The following is a 20,741-nucleotide window of genomic DNA, read 5'->3' on the forward strand; positions in this document are numbered from 1 at the left end:
CCACTGCAATGAGAAGCCTGCGCACCTCAACGAAGAGTAGCCTCCGCTCAGCGCAACTAGAGAAAGCCCACGTGCAGCAACAAAGACCCAGCGCAGCCAAAAATAAATAAATGAAATAAATAAATTTTTAAGATAATAATAATAAATAAAACACACACACAATTAGAACCGTATTTTCTGTTAGATTTGCAGAGGAAAGTAATTGTCAATACCCAGTATGTGGGAAAGGAGAAATCTAATGCACTGAGGTATAAATTGTCACCTCTTTTTGGAGGGCCAAGCATGCGGATATTGAAAACATGCACATGCTTTGACCTGTCCATCCCACTTCTAAGAATTATCCTACACAGCTAAATACAGAGAAGTACAAAGGTGTGTAGACCGTGATATACATTAAGCACTATTTATAAGAAAAAATTGAAAATTAAGTGTCCAGTAGGAATCAGGTTTTGGGAATTGTGATGTGCGGCCATCAAAAAAGAAAAGTTAGGGATGTAGTTACTGACATGGAAAGCTGCCCATGGCATATTGTTGAATTTAAAAAGCGGGTTGTAAAACAACATATATAGTTTGATTTCCTTATATTGAATAAATATGTGTTTATATACACACAAACTCTGGTCTAAAAGAATGTTCACCAAAATGTTAACAGCTGTTATCTTTACTGCTAGTTGGTATAACTCAGTGATCAGATGGATGGGTTTTGAAGTCTTGCAAAGTCACTTACTAGCATTGTGACCAGAGGCAAGTTCCCTAACTACTCTGTGCCTCAGTCTCTTCAGGAAAAGGGAGATCATTACAGAACCTACATCTTTGGGTTCTGAGGCTCAGATGAGTTTGTGAAGTGCTTGACATAATAAGTGATTAATTATTATCATTATTATTATCATTTTTAGGTGGTGGGCCTGCAGGCAATTTTAGCTTTCTTTATACCTTTTCTTGGCAGAATTTTTTGAAATAAGTATGAATCAACTTTGGAAACAATAGCAACAAAAAAAATGTTTTTAAAGGAATCATTTAAATAGGTTTGCTTACAGTTTTAACAGAAAATATCTGTGAAGAGCTAGGTTATTTAAAATTCCTCCCAGAACATTCTTCACGAGCTGTTTGCAACCACGTATGCTGGTACTTTACCCCGTGCTATGTGCCAACTTCAAGGGAATTGAAATCATATTTTACTCTCATGGCTGGAAGGCATGCATAATCACAACAAACTCCTCTGGAGAAGCTGCCTCAGTTTGCAGCTGCAATGACATACTGGTGCGTGACGTCAGTCTGGTGTCAGACTGGCAGAGTGGCAGGCTGGCCGACGGCCACAGTGCATTTCCTGAGTGCTCAGTCCTCACAGCGCTCATTTGGGAGCAGCTCAAAGACAAAGCAGTGGAGTGTGATTTTTATTCCAGTATCCCCTTTTGCCTGTAGTTGAATGTCTGTTTACGAATGTGATTTTGATGGAGGCTGGTGAGTAATCCTTGTTACTTTCATGTGTAATAATAAATAGCTGATGGCTAGATGAGTGGTAGTCCTTTTTTCTCAGTTAATGATCCTCTGATAAGTAATCTTTGTAGCCCTAGTGCCAGGCGCAGCACCCAATGCAAAGGATTTACATATTATAAATACTTCTATAACTGAAGTATTGTATTCTTGTAGAAACGTCAGTGCATTGTTAGGCTTTTCAAATGACTTGAGGATTTTAAGATGTAATCTTCCTTTTGGTCTCTCCTTAACTTGAAGTTGCATAAATGCACAGTAGTTGCAAATTGCTTGAAAGCCTAAAGATTTTTGTTTATTGTTTTAACTTCTTCAGAGGAGAAGCTTGATTTTTTTCTTTTTCCCCCTTCACGAGAGCCAAATGAATAATTCTCAGAAGTTCCTTTGGAGGAGATGCTAACAGTACTCATTATATAATACTTTTATTAAAAAGTATATTACTAGTCTAAAGTAATTAACAGCTGAAGCTGCTAGTTATTTAATTCTTTAATTATCTGGTAATGTGATTCAAAATAGGAATTCACAAAGTAAGATCCTCAAAATAGGACTCCTCATTTACCTAAAATTTAAGAGCAATATAACGGCAGGAGATTATTATAGACAATATTTTGGCATTTAAAGTAATTAAATTACTACTGCCTTTGATTGTAAAGGCTGGCAACATGCCTTTAAAGATTTCTTATTAGCAATTTTAATTCATGTCTCTTTGAATTGCACTATATGAATTGATTTAGTTGTTTTGAAATCATTAGTTTAAGAAGTAGGCTATGTTGGGTAAGTTTTGTGTGTGTGTGTGGCTATTTTGTTTTTTTCCCCCTTCATTTTGAGTGGATGAATGATATTTTAATTTTAATTTCATACTATATAGTATAAACTGAAGCCTTTAAAGCCTTATGCTTTGTCATTTCTGGCATAATTCTTTTCTTGCAGGTTCAGTAGCAACCTTGTGATTTCAAGGTCTTTTAGAGGAATTTTCCAACAAAGTTTTCTCTTAAAGAACAGGCACTTTTTACGTGTAAGTCTAGTTGAAGAAAAGACAATACGAAAATTCTTAATAAATGTAAATATTTTCACATGAATTTTCTGAAGCAATTAAAGAATAAGACTATTTGTACATATTTTTTAAGTGAATAAGATAGGTACTGAAAGGAAGTGATCTAAATCAGTCGTTTATATGCAAATGTGCGAAGATATCAATAATTGCCTTATTATGACTCCTAATACATTGTATTTCTTCTGTATTTAGAAGCACAGGATATAGAAGTAGGGTTTCAACTTTATTTTATTTGACTTGACAGTCTTAATTCAAGATCAACAATTTTTCCCATAAGCTGCAGAATTTTCAGCTGAAAATTCTGCTGAGAGCTAGAAAGTATATAGAGAATTCATTAATATTTTTATTCCCTTTAAAATTTATCTCAAATCTACCTAAAATATTTTAACATGGTTTAAAAATAGCCTATATTTTAAACTTAATCAGTAAGTTACTGTAGTAATGATGAATTGGAATATATTCAGTATACATTCTAAACAAAGATGTTTTTGAAGCATTATGACATCAGAGGTCATTGGCCTAAACGCTATTAAAGTTCAAGTGAAGACAAGCTACTTAAACTTTTTTGTATGAACAGGAAATTAAGTCTGGCAAAACAAAAAAGAAGGGAGGATGAGCAGAGCTTGTTGAGGGGGGAGGAGGGATAACCTGAAATTGACTTAAAAATCTGACTCAAGTCTAAAGCACTGGGAATAAAGTGCTTTGTCTGTTTTCTAGTGAATAAGGTGTGCTTTGAGGAACTCTTTCCACCAATACTGAAGCCTGATGGTAAAATATAATTGCTGTATTCTTCAAGCTTGAAATTTAGCTTAATTAGTAAACTCAGATGGAGTAGTAATTCTTTAAGCCCATTATAGTCTTGAACTATATTTTTGTTTCCTAGTAGGGACAGTACAAAACCTTGTGCTTAATGAGTATTTGAGCATGAATAAGTGAATTGATGAAGCAAGTGAAATGAGTGAGGAGAATATCTTGATCCTGTATTAGAGAGATTTCATCTTTTCTGGGATGATGAACATCTACTAGTTATCTAACCAACTAATAGCATGCCGTGGCCTTGCATTCTGTTCGAAGGAAGTGTCTCCAGAGTAGAATGCGGCCATCGCAGTGGCCTGCAGTGGCCATTGGAGTTCATTGCCGGCTTTGCTCACTGTGTCTCGGTCTCTGCTGTGGGAAGTGGGCCCTGCCCTGGTATTCTGAGTCAGATTTCTGTCCAACTCCTACCTCATCTGTAAGTGAGAAATCTCTCAGTACTTGGGGATAATGATTTGCTGACTAAACTGAGCCTTAGTTAAAGTGCTGTGTGTGTCACATAAGTGCATTATTATTTGGACCTTTTCAGAGTTAAAAATATACATATTCCTTTGAAATTGAAGTGACAGAGAACCTAAGAATGGAGCAAATACATTGCTTCAAAACTTATATAATAAAATTTTTATATGTAAATATATTTTCACTCAAAGCCTAGATTTTCAGCCCCATTTCTGTGCCCCCATCCCTTCAATCTGTGCTAAACTCTGGCCACATCCGAATATTCTTGCTGATTCATGGAGGCTCAATTCAAATGGCAGCCACTTCTGTGCCACCTTTCGCGCTCTTCCCCTTTCTAAGCAAGATCAGTCCCTAATCTGCCTCCCCTTTGTGTTTCGTTTCTGGTTATATTACTCCTCCTGTTTATGTATAACATTGTTAAGGCTGTGTATCATCAGTGCCTGTCTCATATTGAATGAATGAAAGTATATGTTACACAAAAACACAGCCATTTTGAAAGAAAGTACTGTTTTTTAACAAAATCTTTTTGTTGCATAAAGGTATCATTTGACTTATTAGTAACTCCCTTTTTGTTCTTGAAGTGGTTGTTTAGATAAAGCTCATGCAATATTAAAATGATTAAAAACTATGCAATGAAGGATAGTAAAATTCAATGATGACTGATTTTTTTTTTCTATTTGAATTGAGCTGTTCAGTGTGTCACCTTGATTCTGTTGGGAAGAATGTTTCATCTACAATAAAATAATTGGATCTTTTTTGCAACTGTGTGGTTATTTAAGTGTAGGTTAGAATTAGGTTAACTTTTTAAAGTAGTGTATAACCACCCACAAAAGCAAAAGAGATGGTGTTGAAATTCCTCTTTTTCTAATTTGTTGTTTGCTTCCTTCCCAGTGGTATAGTAAACTTACATTTAATGCATGTTACAATAAAACATTACTAATTAGCATTCATTAGGGACTAGCAGAGTTGTCTGAATTAATGAAATTCTAGGTTTTATATATATTTTAATGCCACATTATTGCTTTTAAATGCCAAGAATATTTCTGACCACTGACATGTTTCCAAGTTGGAGTTCTGCTTAGTTTTATTTTAAAACTCCATTAGATTTTTGTAATTAATAGTTTTTTTTATACAAGTGACTGTAATTTTCCAAATAAGTATTCTTTGAAACCTCTAAAATACACCCTGTGATCATTTTTACTGTTGTGTGGTTTTCCAAGGACTTCTTGCATAGATCATTCAATAGTAAGCTTTAACCTTAGATTAGTTGTACTTCACATTAAAGATAGGTCAGAGAGCCAGCAACTTTTTAAAGCAAGGGTGTGACATAATCTTACTTCTTTTCAGGAAAGCTAACTCTGCCTGCACATTCAATTTTAGCTACTGTTTAGTGAGGGCTTTATTAGGTAATGGATGGTGGTGCTACCAGGTACTTGATCCTTTACAAAGCCCCATGGAGTAAAGTTTGTTGTGGTTTTGGTTTTGGTTCCTGTTTTACAGAAAGAAGTTGAGACTCAGTGAGGATGGTCTAAAGGGGAGATACCCTGATTAAAATGAGTTGGATTTGGACGTTAAGAGCCTTGGAGACATAAGAGCCTAGACTAAGGCAGTGATGGAGATGCCATTAGCTGTCTACTTGCATAGGGTAATTTCTGGGTAGCATCCAGAAATGTCACTTGATTCTTGAGTGCTTGACAGAAAATTACTCTGGTGGATTAGCTTGTACATTCTAAGAGCCATTTTTCTGTTTTAACCATAGAGTGTCATTTAACCTTCCCATTTAAAAGCTTCTTAAGAATCACTTATATGGCTTCCAAGTGAGAGAATTATCTAAATTATTTTAAGCATTTTTGTGTATAATGTAATTTATTAAGTGATCTAAAGTGTAGCTGTCCCATAACACTGGGGATGGATAACAGTTATTAACGTACATTTTGTTCGTAACTAGCATGGTGTTAATTGAATTATTCTTACACTGCTTCCAAAATTATTTAAAATCTATTGTAAAATTTATTTTGTAGATTCTAAATGAGCATATTGGTTTTATTCAGGAAGGTTTTTTCAGAAGATGATTTAGAAATTATCTGTAAATACAAAAAACTAAAACAGATGAATTTATGTCTCATTTTTTGAATTTTTAATTTTTTTCTTTATTTTGTTCCTAGTCTATAATAATGCTTTCAGCTTTGTACTCTTGCAGTGTTGCATCCTACTCCTATTTTCCCAGCGGAAAAAGCAAGTTCCTGTTGGGTGATTCTGTAAAACCCATTCTTTACTGTTGTTGTTATTTGTACTTAAATTCTTTGGGACCGATAATCAAATGTGAGGTTACATTTACAATTATGTTGTGATAATGTTGTCTGAGCAGCTAAGCGTGGAAAATGATTGCAAAGGCTTAGAAAATAAGAAGATGGAAAAGAAATACTGGGTTTAAAATTAAGTTGGAATGAGAACAGGTTTCATTACTGTGCTTCAGATAGAAATAGTTTTGGGGTGATGCTAAGCAATGAGACAGAAAGGAGAAGAGGGAGGATACACGTCCATGATCTGTGCAAGAGGGAAGGAGCTCCAAGGAAAGGATTGTGTTGTGTTGTGCTGTGTTTGTTACATTGGGAGAAGATGTAGGGCAGAATGTAGAAGTCCCACTGGCTGAGATGAGTCAAGGAAGGGGCAGCTGTTGAAAGGGGGGGAAGGGGGACTAAACAGGGCACAACTGAAACCTTGGGGACCACGTCTCCATGTGACTTCTGACACCTTCATAAATGCTGCGAGCCTCAGTTTATTCACACCTAAAGTGAAGATAGTAATGCAGACCTCAGAGGGTCTGTGTGAGGATAGATGGTCGGGTTTCCAGTGTAGGGTGCGACAGAAGGAGTGTGTGAGCAGCACTGAGTGTGACTTCACGTGGTGATTACTATTTAGGTGATGGTTTTAATGTTTATTGTTGGGAGTGAGGATCATCGAGGCCCTCACACCTGTTCAGTCCTTCATTTCCCCCAAGAAATCTGAGCCAGTCCATTGCCTGAATGATGAGAGGAGAGAGGATAGATTATAAAGGGTTAAGAGTGTAGGGAGAATTTGTAGATGTGGGTAAATGAATCACTGAGGTTTGAGCAGGATGTCTGGAAGCAGTTAGCTCTAAGTTAAAGGCAAATGGCATTTAGAACTAAATGTGGGGAAAGGAAATATATACTTCACATGTTTTGCAAAGAAAAAAATTACAATCTTTTAGATTGCTGACTCAATGGTTATTTCTCCACAAAACTAAGGCTCAAGAATTCAGTTTCTCTCAAGAAAAGGCATGGCACTTTTAGTGTTTTCTTTTGTTCTTAAGACTTTGCTTTTAATTGTAGGCATAATTTTCCATACTCCAGTTTAAAAATAAATTGCAGGGCTTCCCTGGTGGCGCAGTGGTTGAGAGTCCGCCTGCTGATGCAGGGGACACAGGTTCGTGCCCCGGTCCGGGAAGATCCCACATGCCGTGGAGCGGCTGGGCCCGTGAGCCATGGCCGCTGAGCCTGCGCTCCGCAACGGGAGAGGCCACAGCAGTGAGAGGCCCGCGTACCGCAAATAAATAAATAGATAGATAGATAGATAGATAGATAGATAGATAGATAGATAGCAGAGTCAGTCATTGTGGTAGTCAGATTTCAACATAACATTTTCCTCCTTTTTATTTAAAGGAAAATGAATTTAAATAGTTATCTGCATAAGACATTAATCAACTTTACATTTAACAATATTTTAAAATTTACCCTGGACCACAATAGAACCAATTGTGGAATTCATAACTAGAAAATAAAAATAATATTTAATAACTAAATCACTGCTACAAACATGTTTTTTAAACCTAATTTGAGACTGAGTCTCAGAGGGTAACATACGGCGTTACGATTTCTATTGATAAAAGTTGTTCAACTTTTTTCTTTTTCTTAACTGAAGTATAATTGATTTACAGTGTTGTTAATTTCTGCTGTACAGCACAGTGATTCAGTTATACACATATATATATATATATGCTTCTCCATTATGTTTTATCACAGGATATTGATTATAGTTCCCTGTGTTATACAGTATGACCTTGTTGTTTATCCATTCTATATGTAATAGTTTGCAAAGCTCTTCAATTTTAAAGTAAGTTGAAAAGTATAATTGTGTGATAGCATAATGAAACCAAGGCCAAATTGAGAATGTACAATATTCTTTTTGGTTTGAGTGGAAGGATCTTGAAGAGTTGTCAGTGAACATCTGAGCTGTTTGCTGTCTGGTTTTCTACCTAAATTTGAGAAATACAGTCGCTTCCATAATCCCCACATCTCTCTGCCTTGCTCCAGTCTAACAACATTGTGGGTATGTGGCAGCTTGTGTGGGTTGGGCCCATGTAAAAGTCCAAGTCATGATGGTGGCTTCTCTACCAGGGTTGCAAAAAGAACTGCCAGACCACTATGATATCCTATTTTTCTTAGACTAAATTAAATCCTTCTTTCTCTCCCATAAGGGAAATACATGATTCTGAGCAAATCATACAAATGGGTTTGCAGCTGAATTTAATAAGAGACAACCAAAATCTCTTCTGTGGGACAGAGTTTTCTAAAATAACATATTTTGTTTGTGCATAGTGGATAAATTTTCAACCTTCTTGCCATGGATACACATATAAAACACTACCTAATAAACCTTGCTTTGTCTAATGTATTACTCAGAAGAATTATTGGCTGTTATTGACAATGTTACTAGCAATTTCAATATTTATTTCTTAAATTAAAAAACAGAGTGGATTTTGTAGTAAAGCGGTCATTGGTGTTACTCATAAAGCAAAGGTATTTAAAAAAAAAACAAAACACAAAAACAAGTACTCCCGGGGAGAATTGCAGTACTAAGAAGTAGCCAGTATATAGTTATTAATGGCCAAAACATTAAAAAAAAATTTTCCTAACACCAAATGCAAAGGCAACAAAAGCAAAAATAAACAAGTGGGACTGCATCAAACTAAAAAGCCTCTGCACAACAAAGGAAACAATCAACAAAATGAAAAGGCAACCTACCTAATAGGAGAAGATATTTGCAAATCATATATCTGATAAGGAGTAATAATCTCAAATATATAAAGAACTCATACAACTCAATAGCAAAAAAAAAAAAAAAAATCCAGTTAAAAAAACTGGGCAGAGGGTCTAAATAGACATTTTTCCAAAGAAGACATACAGATGGCCAACAGGTACATGGAAATGTGCTCAGCAATACTAATCATCAGGGAAATGCAAATCAAAGCCACACCTCACACCTGTTACGTTGGCTGCCATCAGAAATATAAGAGATAACGAGAGTTGGTGATGATGTGGAGAAAAGGGAACCGGGAATGTAAATTGGTGCAGCCACTGTGGAAAACAATATGGAGTGTCCTCAAAAAATTAAAAATAGAACTCCCATGTTGATCCAGCAATTCCACTTCTGGGTATTTATCCAAAGGAAACAAAAACACTAACTCAAAAAGCTATCTGCACTGCCCCCCAACTCCCACATTCACTGCAGCATTATTTACAATAGCCAAGATATGGAAACAACCTAAGTGTCCATCAGTGGATGAATGGATAAAGAAGATGTAGTGTGTACATACACATACATGTACATATGCACACGATGGAATATTATTCAGCCATTAAAAAGGAAAGCAGTCTTTCCATTTGCAACAACAGGGATGGACCTTGAGGGCATGATGCTAAGTGAAACAAGTCAGACAGAGAAAGACAAATACTCTATGATCTTACTTATATGTAGAATCTTTAAAAAGGGAGAGAGAGCTTGTAGATAACAGAAAACAGATGGATGGTTACAGAGGCAGGGGAAAGGGTAGGGAGGGTGAAATGGGTGAAGGAGGTCAAAAGGTACAAACTTCCAGTGTTAAAATAAATAAGTCATGGGGGTATAATGTACAGCATAGTGACTATAGTTAATAATACTATTTTGCATATTTGAAAGTTGCTAAGATCTTAAAAGTTATTATCACAGGAAAAAAAATTTTTGTAACTGTATGGTGACTGATGTTAACTATTAACTAGACTTACTGTGATCATTTCACAATATATTCAAATACTGACTCATTATCTTCTATACCTGAGACTAATATAATGTTATATGTCAATTAATTTCAAGTTTGAAATTAATTAATTAAAACAATGCAAAGGAAAAACCTTTTTTTCTGAGGGTGTAAATAAAACCTCTAGAGTTTCTAAAGTTCAGCTTAAATCACCCTCTTTATCTTCCCAAAGCTTCACAAAAGAATAACCCGGTAAAGCATTTTCCTCTTTTATCAGACAGAACAGGAAAATCTAGTTTTGAATATGCTAGAACCAGTATTTTCTTTGAAAACCTATGTGAGTTGCTTTCTTTAAGAAAAATGAAATGTTTCCTTAGCGGATAGCCTTTCCCTTCTCCTTCTTCCTTGCTATTATAATATAACCTCATTTTATTCACTTTCCTCTCTGTGAGCCACAGACAAAATTGTGAATCTTGAATGGTGTGAGTTCACTTACCATTGATTGAATTAGACGTAGACGCATATGTCTGGATAATGAGAGCCTGGACAAGGATGGCCAGGGAGCTCTTGGGAAATTTCTTGGAAAGGAATATGTAAGCAGAGACTTTACTTTCACCTCTGGACTCTATGGTCTGCATGTGATGTTTGGGACCACAGCAGCCAGTTTGGGACTATGCAGGTGCCTAACTAAACAGGACAAGCCAATCAGTGTTGCCATATATTATGCAGTCATGAATAATATCTCCTTGAAATCTCAAATGTTCTTATCTTTAAATCAGGAATAGTGCCTTTCCATGCTTGGTTCAAAGAATATAATACCATGTGCTGTACTGCTTCATTATATGCAGCATTGCTCTAATTTTTCATTTTAATTTTTCGATCTAGTACTCTCAGTACTATATTCATTTTTGAAAAAATCAGACACATCCTGATGTTTTAAAGAACTTCTTGTGAGGGTATTTTACCTATTTATAAATACCTGATATAAAATTTACATTTACGCTCAACAGAAGTTGCAAAGTTTTGGCCTTATTGTTGGATGACAGGAGTTTTATAACCAGATTTCATGTGTCAGTTCATAGTCAGTTGTGTTAATAAATACTTCATCTTTGACCTTGTGTAGTTTGAAATAACACTCCATTAAGAGTGAAACAGTTCCTTCAGTGTTACTGAAGTCAGTGTTCCTGACTTTCATCATTATACTAAAAAATTTAAATACCATATTAGCAGACAGCTTTTTTCCTCTTTCTAAACCTGTAATTTTATTGGGGTTTATATTTGAAATGTGCATTTTATGCATCTTTTTAGTGTATGGGAGTTGTTTCCTTAGGGACGTCGTTGGTTGGAATCCTCCCTCTGCTCTCCTGCTGAGAGCAGACTAGCAACGTGGACTGAACCAAAAAATGTCTTCCTTTGGCAAGCCTGGAAATGGACACCCATCATCCCTGATCTTCAGAGTGCTGCCCCACAGTCTCAGTTACTCTTCATATAACAGAACCTGCCGCTTAGAGTTGACTCTAACCCACTAAATTTTGTTTCCATAAATAGGTTATAGGAGCCATGTAGTTTATCAGCTTATTCCCTTTTGATGTAAAGCTCAGAACTGCTTAAACAGCACACCTTTGCCCAGGTTTTCTGGTACAGTTACTTCCATGATGCATTGTTCACTTCACAGATAAGATCTGAAAAAGAATAAGGGAGTAATGAATTTCTGTTCCATCTCCAGTAGATATGTCATTTTTAATTTGTTTTTTATATAATTTGGTGGAAATATACCATTTTATACACACACTGATTTATTCATCTTAATATCTTTTAAAACCAAATTATTATTGAATGGAATAGTTCCATAAAGGCTGGAATTAAGGAGGTCTTTCATTTGATTTTCTAGTTTTAGTAAATGATTAAATGTCTAGTAATAAATAGTGAAGAGGGCATAGTGCCAAAGAACAAGCAATTTGTGTTGCAACATGTCAATTTCTTGATAACCTTTTCTAAAAATGGCATTGATTCAATCCTTTATCTGGGCCTTTGATAGAGCATGATCCTCAGATGCAGCTATTGAATATGACCAATTTCCTTCAGTCCTGAACTCTGGAATAGCAGAAGCCTTTTCTGTTTTTTAAGTGTTGTCTGTCACTATTTAAAAACCTTCTCGAATACTGCCTTAAAAACATAGCTACTCTTGGGCTCCCCTGGTGGCGCAGTGGTTGAGAGTCCGCCTGCCGATGCAGGGGACACGGGTTCATGCCCTGGTCCGGGAAGATCCCACATGCCGCGGAGCGGCTGGGCCTGTGAGCCATGGCCGCTGAGCCTGCGCGTCCGGAGCCTGTGCTCCGCAACGGGAGAGGCCACAACAGTGAGAGGCCCGCGTACTGCAAAAAACAAAACAAAAAAAACATAGCTACTCTTGCTCTGGAGCTTTTATATTAGAATTACTTTTCTCCTCTATTTTTTGTTTTTGGACATATTAGGGGTATCTTGACCAGAAGCATGAAAGCCAAGAGCAATCACTTTATTCTTTTACAATAAATACTGAGTAGTGGGATAACATGAGTTTTTAAACAGTTCTGGGGGTACGTGTTAATATGAACTGTTAAGGTTTAAACAGGTGACTGAACAGTAGTCTGATGACGACAACATATGCTCAAAGTCCTGCAGTGCATAACAAAAGTAAGTAACGGTTATCGAGGGCTTGTCTGTTCCAGGCCATGTTTACACTGTTTACTCTTAACATCCCCACTAGACACTAAGTTCCATGAGGACAGTGATTTTTACGTTTCATTCACTGCCATACCCAGGTGCCCAGAACAGTTCTGAACAAATAAAGTAACAACCTGTGACATAGCTACTGTACCTAATTGAGGCAGTTGGGGCATGGACAGTCACAGTAACTTGCCTAAGGTCACCTAGCTAGTGAGAGGAAGAGCTGGGATTCACACCTAAGTAGTCTGATTCATTGACCAGTGGTCTCAATGGCTGCTTCTGTTGTCTCTAGAGAAGAACAGGAACACAAAGAAATAAGTGTGGCTTATTTGGTAGAGTTCATTGTTAGAGGGCTATGGTGGTCTAATGCAGGGCTTATCAACCTCAGCACTGTTGATATTGGGGGCTGGATACTTCTTTCATGTGGAAAACTTTCCTGTACATTGCAAGATGTTGGGCAGCATCCTGGCCTCTACCCACTACATACCAGCCCCAGTTGTAACATTCAAATATATTACCAGGCAATGGATGGACAACAAGGTCCTACTGTATAGCACAGGGAACTACAGTCAATGTCCTGGGATAAACCATGATGGAAAAGAATATAAAAAGGAATGTGTATATATGCATAACTACATCAATTTGCTGTATAGCAGAAATTAACACAACGTTGTAAATCAACTGTACTTTGATAATGTATATATTACCAGACATTTCCAAATGTCCCATGGGAGATAAAAATCATTCCCAGTTGAAAACCACTGGTCTAAACCTACACATTAAACCATCACAGACAGAAGTCTGGAAGTAAGAGTTAGGTGGAGGCGAATACCTGATCTCATATTTAGAAAAGTTTGGACCTCCTCCTGTGCCACAGTGAGTCAGAAAGAAGGGAATTAGTTTGTTCTGTGACCATAAGGGTATTTTATATCAAGACCTGAATTTTATCCCTTCTTTATAAGGATTCCTCTAGAAGCACAAATTGATATAAAACCATATCTTTTCAATTTTTCCCTTTCGGTCATGAAGAGCATAAAATCTCTGGCAAGGATTTTTTGAATAACACCTTGTCTAGTAAAGCTTCAAATGCATTTTTAGTAGCACAGAGGTATGTTAGTTCATAATTTATTAGTACAGTCACTTTTGCTATAACACGGCACGTGTCTTCCTAAAAATCGCCTCTCTGTGCAAAATTGGACAATGAAAGCATGGGGCTTTTGTGGGAAATGGGTTTAGGGGCACAGCACTAAAAAACCTCATTAGTAACACATAAAAATAAAGATAGGAACCTAGTGAAAGTGGTAGCACAGTTTCACACATATTAAATGGTTAGAAAATGCAAACATACTACATATACTCTCTGCGTTGAGAAAGCCCTGCAGTTTGCTTGTGGAAATGGAATTGGAAGGGTTTCAGCTTGTGAATTATTGGGAACTGTTGGAAGTAGGGAGTTGTGAAATTAGAAAAAGTTGTATCACTGCATGTGGATGGGTGTGTTTCGTAAAGCAGGCAATGAACTGAAGTAGCTGGTGGACGTTTGAGGGTGTGCAGGTGTGTGATTTGTGTGCTCCTAGGGGCTGCATCATCAAGGTGCAGTTTCTGCACTCACCTAGACTTTCTCATGGATGGGATCATGCATAAACAAATGCAGGATTTATGTGACACTCAAATTGTTCCTTAATATATGAATTGAATTGGAACATACTTCTACATGAATGTTATAGGAAAACTGATGGTACTCTTGATCTGAATTTTGAGGCCCTTCAAAGGAGGAGGAAAAAAAAAAAAACCTTTGGACTACAAAAAGGATGGCGAGTGTAGGATGAAAAGACACACTTTGTAAATAATGCTGGGGACAAACTGGTAGAATTGAAGGCTGGAATCTTGTCTTCCCTGCCCCCTCGTGGCCCTAAGCAGTCACTCCTCTTTTGCACCAAGGAAGGTGGTCATGACATGATACCTCGGCCAGCCACCTCCCACAGTGCCCAGTTGCTGTGTGTATTAAAGAACTCATGTATTATGCACTAAAAGAATCCCGTGCATTAACAGAGATAGCTTTTTCCTTATGTTTTCAAAGGTTCATTTGGATTTCATTTACATTGCTGTCATTTATTGGCACTCAGTATGCTTTTAACTCATATTTTTAGTTTCTGTAATTTAGACATTATGTTTATCCTTTACCATTACAGTACTTAAAAATGCAAGATTAGTATAACAATGAAGTGTAAATGCCAACATAATAAGGAATGGTTTTGAAATTTAAAAATGTGTATAAAAATAGATTTGCACAAGAGCAGTGAGAATTGACAATCCTATCAGGTAGTGGAAAATTACGACGTTTCAACAATTAAGACTGGAATTTGGTTTGGCTGATATTTTGGTTTGTCCTACTCTTAATTTGTTTTAATTCATTTTTAACAAAATGATTAGAAAACATTACTCTGATTTTTTATTTGCTAAGTATGTTGTTTTATGGGAGATGACAATTTTGTAACTAAACTAATTGCCTATAAAATCTCAGTCTTCTGAATTTGGATTTTATAGAAACCTAGTAATCTTGAATGACTGTAATTTAAGTCAGAACAAATGAATAAACATTTCAGAGGACTTCTGTGTTTATGTTACAATTAGGTGTACATAGTAGGAAAGATTATTTCTTTCCTTAGAGAACAGCAGAAGACTTTCATGTTAGAGTATCCTTCTAAATAAATGAATTTTTATGTCAATTTAATATCATAACATTAAAAGAAAACACATTGGGTACTAAGGAAAAGTAAAAGAACATAAATATGTTCATTTTTCATATTGATTTTAGTCACTGAACTTTTAACTAAGATGGAATGCTAAGATTTTTATTTAGTTAGTTTTACTTTAAGACACTGTGATCTTAAAAGTACTTGGACAGGGCTTCCCTGGTGGCGCAGTGGTTGAGGGTGTGCCTGGCGATGCAGGCCGGTCCGGGAAGATCCCACATGCCGCGGAGCGGCTTTGCCCGTGAGCCGTGGCCGCTGAGCCTGCGCGTCCGGCGCCTGTGCTCCGCAACGGGAGGGGCCACAACAGTGAGAGGCCCGCGTACTGCAAAAAAAAAAAAAAAGTGCTTGGACAATAAAAATGTCAATTTCATTGAAATAGCATCCACTTTCCGGGAAAAGAATGTTTGTGTGCTCCTTTTTTTTTTTTGCAGTACGCGGGCCTCTCACTGCCGCGGCCCCTACCGCTGCGCAGCACAGGCGCCGGACGCGCAGGCCCAGCGGCCACGGCTCACGGGCCCAGCTGCTCCGCGGCATGCGGGAGCCTCCTGGACTGGGGCACGAACCCGCGTCCCCTGCATCGGCAGGTGGACCCTCAACCACTGCGCCACCAGGGAAGCCCTGTGCTCCTTTTTGACTGTTCTTTATTTTAATGTCTCCATTGCCCTGCTTCCTTGTCTAATGGGTACTCAAGTCTACTGTTCAGAGGTCAGCAGAATCTCTTATCCCAGTAACCGTTGCAGGGCCGTGTTGTTATAATTTACAGCTTCTAGAATATTAGGATTAGAGTCTGCTATATTTCTTCTAGACAAGATGACATATCATAGGAAAATAATACGATAGGGGGTTATTTATTTTTTCAATATTGGATTTTATAAAAAGAATTTTTATATTTCTGTTCTATTTTCCACCCAACCAACTCCAGCTTTTTAATGCTTCTCCCCAAGAAGACACTTTAAAGAAAAAAGATGCTATCCTCTAGTTTTTATTATTAAGGTGTCTAATCTCTATCACAAATTTACTCCCCTTCTCCCCCACAGTGTTTTATTCTGTTAAAACATGAGAATTTACATACCTTGACACGTTCGTGGTATTCATCACATTTGGGTACTTCATCGTTTTCCACTTATCTCCAGAGGCTGTACTTTCTTAGTTATTCTGTTACCAATTTATTGCTTATTACATAAAATGATATTCCATTATGAGACTTTAGGTTTCCACTATTGTACTTTTTTTAATTTGAATTTTATTTATTACTATTGTACTTTTTTAAAATCAACAGTTAAAATAAAATCACTTGCATACTTTTTGTGTAGTGAAAATATCACCACAAATAAACATCTAAATCCACCACCTCTTAACACCTTTGGACTTTAAAGGTGTTATTGAATGTGTTTTGTAAAAGAAAAAAACACTGCAAAAGGTTGATAATTTGGTAGTCTTGTAAACACCAGTTGGTGTAATAAGTACCAATTAACTAAAGGATTAACAGAAACACATTATATTCCACCAATAATTCTGTTGTCACAATAGTCAATATATAATTTTTTTTAACTGTATACCTTTTCTTTTGTACGGTTTTAGTTTAATTTAATAAAGTTTCCAGTACTTGAGTAACCAATAAAAATAATACTAGTGAAAGTTCAGATTTGGAAAAGGAACTTAAGTATCTGAAGTTTGCCAGAAAGTTTGTGGCCTGCAGTTATAAATGTCCTGCAATACAGATCACATGTAATAATCTTTTAAGGTTAACAAAGCAGTATTCAGTACAACATCTTGACAATTTCCTCCATAATGAAAGTACGTTTTCTAAGATCTAGCACACCAATGATTGATCTTCCTTTCAGGTCGCTTTGTGGTATGTTACTAAACGGGAAAAAAATATTTGTTTACAAATGATGTATTTTTTTTAGTATATCAAATGTATATTGCATATTATTTTGGGCATCTGTTATTTTTGGCTTAGATAAATAGTTTGGGATTTTTCTCCTCTCATTTCTAGAAAACAATAGGAAGCCTAAAGATCTTATTCTCCAAAAAATAGTCACTCTTTAATCAAACCAGATTTTTTTTCAGCAAACATAATAAGTAGATTTTTCTTTGCTTGTGTTGTTGTTTGTGCATTTCATTTAAGATTTTTGTTTTCTCCTTCAGATTCCATTTTTCTATAGCATACTTCAGGTATCATAAAAATCAATCCCATTACATTATTTATGTAAAGTTTCCTTTGTGAAGCCAAAATGCCATAAATTATTGCTCTTCCAGTGGTACTATGTTTTAATGTGCCAGTGCCCATCTGGTAGTACTGTTAGGTTTATTTTTCCATCATGAATTTGGCATTAGGTTTCTGTAACGTACCTAGATTGGGATACCAAATAATGAAGGTAGGTGGATACTCACACTTTTCTGTGGCCCACCTGTCACGTAAGATGCAATGATTGTGGAGTCAGATCAACTTACTTTTGTTTATACAATAGAAGAACAAATTGAGGTCATACTGGCGGTGGGCATGGGGTTGGGAGTGGTGAGTCTAGCTGTACTGTAAAACTGTAAGTAACATTTACACAAACATGTACACACAGTAGATAGTAGAAAAGGTTATGTAGGAGTGTCAACACCTGGGGGTTTGAATTGCATCTCCTTTATTCACTAACTTTAATGTTGCTATAAAGAAATGGCTATTTTGCTACCAGGATATTTTTTTAAAGTTTGTGGTAATAGCACGTACATTTTCTCTTATTCTGTTTTCAGCCATAATGAAAGGAAAGTGACCTGTAAACATCCAGTCACAGGACAGCCATCACAGGACAATTGTATTTTTGTAGTGAATGAACAGTAAGTAAAGCGTTTCATGGAATGCCTCTGTTCAAAATGGGGTTAGTCTAAGTGTCCATCAACAGATGAATGGATAAAGAAGATGTGGCACATATATACAATGGAATATTACTCAGCCATAAAAAGGAACGAAATTGAGTTATTTGTAGTGAGGTGGATGGACCTAGAGTCTGTCACACAGAGTGAAGTAAGTCAGAAAGAGAAAAACAAATACCGTACGCTAACACATAAATATGGAATCTAAAAAAAAAAAATGGTTCTGAAGAACCTAGGGGTAGGACAAGAATAAAGATGCAGACGTAGAGAATGGACTTGAGGACATGGGGAAGGGGAAGGGGAAGCTGGGACGAAGTGAGAGAGTGGCGTGAACATATATACACTACCAAATGTAAAATAGATAGCTAGTGGGAAGCAGCCGCATAGCACAGGGAGATCAGCTCTGTGCTTTGTGGCTACCTAGAGGGGTGGGATAGGGAGGGTGGGAGGGAGACGCAAGAGGGAGGAGATATGGGGATGTATGTATATGTAGAGCTGATTCACTTTGTTGTACAGTAGAAACTAACACACCATTGTAAAGCAATTATACTCCAATAAAGATGTTAAAAAAAAAATGGGGTTAGCATTGAAATTGCTGTTATCCGTACTTAATACAGTACGATTTAACAGTTTTCTTATCTGGACATTTGCAGTCAAGTATAATAACAGAATGCCGTCTGTTTACTATGTATGGTATAGAAACATGACTTAAATTTTTTTTTCATGAGGAATGTAATTCCAGAAGCTGTTTTTACAATAGGTCAGACACAGATAGTAAACTCAAGAGCGCAGGATGCAAGGTCAGGGAAAACTGTAAACTTGGTCAAATTATTAAACTAATTTGTGGGATCTGAGTTCCCCAACCAGGGATCAAACCCACGCCCTCAGCAGTGAAAGCACAGAGTCCTAACTACTGGACTGCCATGGAATTCCCTATCATTGTTACTGTTTTCAGTATTAGAATCACTAATCTTGTAATTAAATTTTTAATGTTCCAGTTAGATGACCAAGTAGCATATCTGTATTAAGGCTTATTAAAATAAACATGATATTAAGTTGTGCTTAATTATTTTTAAAGTAGTTAGAAATATTAAGCTCCAACTCTGGAGCTTATTAATCTCTAACTAGTACCCAGCTGTTTTGAAAAAGTCAGACACCAGCATTGTTAACTCTAGGGAAATGTTATTGTACAGTAGTTTACATAAACAGCAAGTTCTAGCGTTCTGGCATATTATATTTTCAGGACCGTTGCAACCATGACATCTGACGAAAAGAAGGAACGACCTATAAGTATGATAAATGAAGCTTCTAACTATAACATGACTTCAGACTATGCGGTGCATCCAGTGAGCCCTGTAGGCAGAGTAAGTTATTTTGCTTACTGTTAATTATTGATAACTGGTATAATTGGTAATATCTATTACTGTTACTCTTAATGGACTTAGAGTTTTAGAATAATCATTTCATTTTTATTATTACGTGAACCTAATTACGTTCAAGGTAATTGACATAAGCAGTGGCTTAGAATATAAAGTAGTAAGCTTATATTTTAATAATTTAATGATTTTTTAAATATTGTAGAGTTCAGATTTGGAATAATTTTACAAATGTAATGGTTGTTTGTGTGAGAAAATGGAAGTTTATTGAATCAACTTAAGTTTTAATGGTGAAGATTAATATAATGGCCTAGAACTCCCATTTTCTGACTATTAAGTATGCCTAGAATAATATATGTTCTATCATACTGTTTTTTTAAAATGTAAAATCTTTTACTGCTAAAGGAAAACCCATCAAGCCACTGTGCTTGGTGACTGATGTGTTTAGAACCCATGATGTGAAAAGTGCCATAGCCACATGGAAACAGAAGTGGGTGGTTTTTCTTTGTAATCAGAAACAAAAATGTTAATTGTTGAATCTCCAATCCCAGACTTGTGTGTCTATAAAAGTTTTTAGTTATTGCTTCTTGTACTTTATACCATAACGTTAATGTTTTAAATTTAGAATTTTAATATTAAAATGTCTTCAAACTCGTAGAAAACCTGCTGCTAAATCTGAATAAATGGTTGCCGTAACGTTAATGCTCAGGTCCTAAATTAAGGATAGCAAGAAAATCAAGGGATGATAAAAGAATCTTCGTTATTTAGAACATAATTGTGTATTTTATAATAGTAAAACAATTGTAATAATAAATTATGGTTATTGTAAAGAAATGGGTAATAGACAATTATCTATTTTAAATGCCTGGTAAGGTTTTTTAAATGAAATATTGTAGAATATTACAAGTAAACATAAATTTTCAAATAACGTAAATTATTTCTAATCCTTGTATAGCATAAAACACTAGCAGGATAACACAGCATTATAATGCTTGTAAATTTATACTAATTAAAATCTAGAAAAATGACTTACCAGTTGAGGGCCAGTAAGTCATTGTCTGGAAAGAAGGTTGGAGCTGTGCCTCACACTTTACACCCAAAATTTTCCAGATGGATCAGGTGTTAAAACGGTAAAAGCAAAACTCTAAAAGCAGTACAGAAAGCAATGGAGGTTTTTTTAAAAT

The 20,741-nt window shown here is 36.2% G+C and overlaps 1 pseudogene; it reads left to right on the top strand.

The window, feature by feature from the left end:
* Positions 1-20,741, top strand: part of LOC112391858 (pleckstrin homology domain-containing family A member 5-like) — a 161,788-nt pseudogene that overhangs the window by 132,370 nt on the left and 8,677 nt on the right.

This window comes from Neophocaena asiaeorientalis, unplaced genomic scaffold (genome assembly GCF_003031525.2).
Source record: "Neophocaena asiaeorientalis asiaeorientalis breed wild unplaced genomic scaffold, Neophocaena_asiaeorientalis_V1.1 scaffold150, whole genome shotgun sequence".
NCBI classification, from domain to species: Eukaryota; Metazoa; Chordata; class Mammalia; order Artiodactyla; family Phocoenidae; genus Neophocaena; species Neophocaena asiaeorientalis.